At 40.4% G+C, this 5,432-nt stretch overlaps 1 non-coding gene across 1 annotated transcript; it reads left to right on the forward strand.

Annotated features, from left to right (window-relative positions):
• Window positions 1-4,868: 4,868 nt before the first annotated feature.
• Window positions 4,869-4,940, forward strand: TRNAP-AGG. Its single transcript has one exon. It is a non-coding gene; the product is annotated as a tRNA-Pro (tRNA).
• The last annotated feature ends 492 nt before the right edge of the window (window positions 4,941-5,432 follow it).

Genomic DNA, 5,432 nt, shown 5'->3' on the forward strand with positions numbered 1-5,432 from the left:
TTTTTTCGTCGTCTGTTTTTTTGAGCATCTTTTAGTCGTCTGTTAGCAAAGGAAAATCGATTTCTGCAGAATTACGTGCATGGGCCGTGCGAGCTATGGCCCAGTAAAGTCAGCCCAGTTTTCCCTGCCCACGCAGCAATAAAAAAACATATATCCCGCACAACGCGATAAATAGTTCAGTTACGCACAGGGCGCCCAAGACTCGGCGGCCCATTTCTGTTTGTGTTCTGTTCCAATATTCTTTTTCTGTTTCTTTCTCTTTGTAGTTCATGTTTCTTTTTTATTTTTCCTATTCTAGTATACTTTTCACATATTTTTTTCCGAAATTCAAAACTTTCAAAAAAGTTTCCAATTTCAATTTTTCTTCAAAAGTTTGTAAAATGTTATGAATTAAAAAAATGTGTTCCTATACTAAAAACCGTTTGGATTGCTTTTTTCATGCCAATAATTGTTCAAATTTGGAAAATACTCCATTTTTTCTTAAAACATGTTCTTATTTTGTAAAAAGAAAGATTTAAATAAATTAACAAATGTTCCAAATTCGATATATATTTTGTTTTAGCGATATGTGCAAAAATTGAAAATAATGTTTGCATTAAAGAAACACATTTTCCAAACTTTTTTCGTTCACTGTTAGCAAAGGAAAATCGATTGCTGCAGAATTACGTGCGTGGGCCGCGCGAGCTATGGCCCAGTAAAGTCAGCCCAGTTTTACCTGCCCACGCAGCAATAAAAAGTCACATTTTCCGCACAATGCGACAAATAGTTCAGTTACGCACATGGCGCCAAAGACTCGGTGGCCCATTTCTGTTTGTGTTATGTTTCAATTTTTCTTTTTCTTTTTCTTTCTCTTCGTAGTTCCTGTTTCTTTTTTTTAACATTCTATGTCTACTTTTCACTTTTTTCCCCTAATTTTTTTTCACATTTTTGTACGAAATTCGAATTTCCAATTTTTTTTTTGCAATTTCAACTTTTATTCAAAATTTGTAAAAACTTACAAATTAAAAAAATGTGTTCCTATTCTATAAAGTTTTTGGATTTCTTTTGTCACGCCAATAATTATTGAAAATTTAGAAAATACTCCCATTTTCCTAAAACAATGTTCTTAATTTTAAAAAAGCAAGATTAAACTTTTTTTTGACAAATGTTCCCAATTCGAAAAATATTTTGTTTTAGCAATATGTGCAAAAATTGAAAATAATGTTTGCATTAAAGAAACACATTTTCCAAAAATCTTCCAAATTTTCAAAACATATTGCCATTTTCAAAAAGTGTTCGCAACTTGAAAAATAATAGTATTTTTTGGTAAAGTTTCGTGTTTCAAGAAATTTATGTGAATTTCAGGAAATGTTCCGTTCAAATTTTTTGTTCTAACTTTGTCTTAAAATCTATGGAATTTTCAAAAAAATTGTTCGTAATTTGGAAAATTGTTCATGTTGCCGATTATATTCGGTAGTTCATGTTATGAATTCCAAAATTGTGTTCGTTATAAAAAATGTTTACAATTCTAAAATTTTTGTCCTTCTGAATTTTAAAAATTATTCAATTTTTTGAAAAATATTTGTGTTTTTACCGAATTTTTTGAAGATTAAAAAAATGTTACAAATTTGAAAAATATTCTTCTTTTAGTGATATGTTGAGAAAGTTGAAAATGTTTTTTGCATCAGAAGACACATTTTCTACATTTCTTCTATAGGTTCAAAATATGTTCCCATTTTCCAAAATTGTAAACAAACTAAAAATATTGTATTTTAGAAAATCTTCATGCTTTGAAGAAATGTTTGTGAATTTCAACAAATGTTCCATTCAAAATTTTGTTCGTGTTTTTTAAAATGTATGGAATTTTCAAAAAAAATGTTCGTAATTTGGAAAATTGTTCATGTTGCCAAGTATATTTGGTAGTTGCATTATATTCTTTAATGTTCACGCTGACCATTGGTCAGCAGGACGTGTTTGTTTTAGTGGCTGGCAACATGTGGTCAAGTCTTTAAGGTCATGAGTTTGATCACTCTCATTCTGGGCCTGCTCCGCATCTGGCACATCGAGCTAAGTCGGCTTGTTTAGAATAAGGGGCGCCATAAATTATTAACGGTGATAGCTTCCATATGCCAATAAAAAAATATGCAGGTTAATTGTAATTGAAAGAAATTGTGGGCACGTGCCAATACAACAAAATCTACTGGTTTGACTTTAATTAAAGGGTGCCATGCTGAACTAGAGAATACAGTCATGTGGGGGTCTTTATCCATTCTTATATTGAGCTAGAGGCATGTAATTTTATTATCCCGTTGCAACACACGGGCATGTGCGCTAGTATATATAAAAGTACATGATCATATTAGAGTACAAGATAATGTAGAATAAATCCTACGCTATTCTACGTTTCCTAAATAACCATGATACTCAATGTTTCTCTGCATTCACAACGATAGCGACGCAGATGGTGAGACTGGAGAATAATCCGAAGGTAACACGACGGATATCCCTCCACAGTCGTAACGGTCGACGCACCGCGGAAATTGTGGCTAGAGTGAAAACCGATGAGGTTACTCAAGCAAGACAATAATCCTTTGTGCCAATGTCGAGGTAGACGAGAGCGTAGGGCGGTGTAGCCGTGCGTGGAACGCCGTGGTCGATGTCGAGTCAGTGTGGCCGGTGTCGAGCTAGGTGCCGTGAACCTGGAAAAAGAGCTGCGGTGGCTAGGATAGGAGCACGATGGCGGTGCTCAAAGTAGACGAGAAAGAACCCGACGGCCTGACGAAGGCCGGCACGGACGGTGACGTTCCCACGCCTAGGCATGCGGCATGGCGCATACCACACAATAGTTGATGCGCGTGGACGGCGAGGTGGACCGCGTGCCGCGGCGCTACGGCCCAAAGGGGCGACGCAGCGGCAACGCACAAGTTGGAGTGACAGCGGGAAGACCTAATGGTGGTGGCAAGGTTCGTGTGCTATGCTCGCTACAGTCCGATAGGGCGACACGGCGGCATCGTGAGGGTCGGTGCAACCACGGAAAGGCCTGTCTCGAACGGCCTAGGGACGGCGGTGGACCGAGGGCCACAACACTATGGCTCGAAAGGGCGAAACAGCGGCAGCCCGCGGGGCGATGCAGCAGCAAGGAGAACCACGCGGCGGCGGTAGGGATTGCATCCCATGGGGCCACGCAGCGGCAAGGCGAGGGTTGGTGCAACCACGGGGACTACCTGAAGCGGACGGCCTCGGGATGGCGGTGTATGGCTGGCCGCAACACTACGGCCCGAAAAAGGCAACACAACGGCATATGGCGCGAGTTGGTGTAGCCGCATGAAAACCATGGTGCTATGATGCTGCGATACGAATGGACGATGCTGCAACCCGTTGCTCAATCGGTGGAAAAACGTGTATACTCGATGACAATCTTCACGGAATCCAACAAAGTAGACACGAATGACCGTGGTGTACGTCGTCCAGATGAACATGACAGGAGTGCACAACCGGACGGGTGACACTCTATGCATGTAGCTGATCTAGACTTGTAAAAACACGTCAGCAGCCACCTGCACGGGATGCAACTTGGGCGAGCAGCAACGTGAGCGCTCCACGCCCGTGAGAGGCGCCTGAGTGATGGCGGGCCACGAGGCACGGACGAGACGAGGAAGATGTCTATGGAGTGGATGCGCATGGTAGACAACGGATAGCGGCGGACCACGTAAATAGATCTAGGATCGAAAAACCAGAAAAAGACGCCCATCAAATGACTAACGAGGAAGAAAAATCTGGATCAAAGGATCAGAAAAAGGTTTTGTAGGGCAGCCGATCAACATGATCGGCGGACGAACCCTAGGTGTAGGCGACGCGGCGCCCTGGTGGCAATCATGGAGATTGACCGCCCCGGGGTGGTGCGGGCGATGGCTAGGGTTGTGGATGGAGATTAGGCTGATACCATGTAAAAGGAATAGAGAAGAATATTGATGTAATCATTGTTGTATTGTTTGAGCCTCGTATATATATATATATATATATATATATATATATATATATATATATATATATATATATATATATATATATATATATATATATATATATATATATATATATCGATCATCTTGAAGTACAAGGTAAAGTAAAACAAATATTACGATATTCTATGTTTTCTAAATAAGCATGATACTCAACACTTGCAAACGCTGAGAACGTCGTAGCGGACTTCCCGCTATTGCCCCCGACCGAGAGCCAGAGACTATAAACTTTGCTCTCAAACTGAAAATCTCTGCTTCTAAAAGGGGACTTGGTAGCTTCCGTTCAACGGTATTTTTTCGACTCACCTCCCACCTTAGTTTGGGTTTTTTTCGTCTTCCCTCCCATCTTTGTCTGGGTTTTTTCCGTCTCTTCTCCCAACTGCCTCTCACGATCTAGATCTCTCATCATTTTCCAAACCAAACCACAGTCCCGCCACCTCCCCACGCGGCGGTGCTGGACCTGCGTCCCCTCCATTACGAGCATATTGGAGATGCTCTCAGATCGGCTTGGGTATTACTCAAATTAACCAGAGGTGGGGATAGATTTGCTTGAATGATACGTGCATCAAGGACGATGCTTGCCACGCTCTCAAAAACAAAAAACAAAAACAAAAAGGAGTGGAAACTTGTCGACCGTGGTCATATGTTCATGTATATAGAAGGGCAAATTTGCCGATCGCGTGCATGCACTCGGTTGGGTTTATAAGGCTATGGAGATTACCTTGACTGTAAAATATAAGGCGTATTTGTTTTTAAAGTCAAACTCTTGTATGCTTATAACTTAAATAATACTGACTATACATTATCAAAATTCGTCATGAATTGTATTTTATAAAAACACATTTACCGCTTAGTAGAAATAACAGAGGGCATTTGGTCTAGTGGTATGATTCTCGCTTAGGGTGCGAGAGGTCCCGAGTTCAATTCTCGGAATGCCCCCTTTTTTTCCCTTTGTGTAAACCACTTTTCACACAGTAGATTTGTTTTCTTTTCTAACCATTTTGCCATGTATAGTAATATTTCTTTCATGTAGCTACCAATCTTCATAATCACGTCAACAAACAACCACACGATCTTCATAATCACATCAATGATCAACCATACAGAAGTAATTAATCAATCGGCGCCAGCAACCCAAAATGGCCAGCAGTATTATTAGTGTGTAATGCCAAAACATATACAGTTTCTGAATCTAGCTGTTCAGTTCAGGTGTATATACTACTAAAACTTCTAATAAAAGTTTACAGAAGCAGCCTGAAAAAATAGTGTGAAAGCCACTGCATCCAGACAGCATTAAAATTCTCACCTAGGGATGTCTAATTAAAGATCTCGGTCTCGGCAACCTATTAGAGTGGCACAAATGTCAAAGCTAGCTATTTAGACATAGTTGTATTCGAACAAGAGAGTTAGATCTGGCGATGCTGCCCCCCC

This window comes from Triticum dicoccoides, chromosome 7B (genome assembly GCF_002162155.2).
Source record: "Triticum dicoccoides isolate Atlit2015 ecotype Zavitan chromosome 7B, WEW_v2.0, whole genome shotgun sequence".
NCBI classification, from domain to species: Eukaryota; Viridiplantae; Streptophyta; class Magnoliopsida; order Poales; family Poaceae; genus Triticum; species Triticum dicoccoides.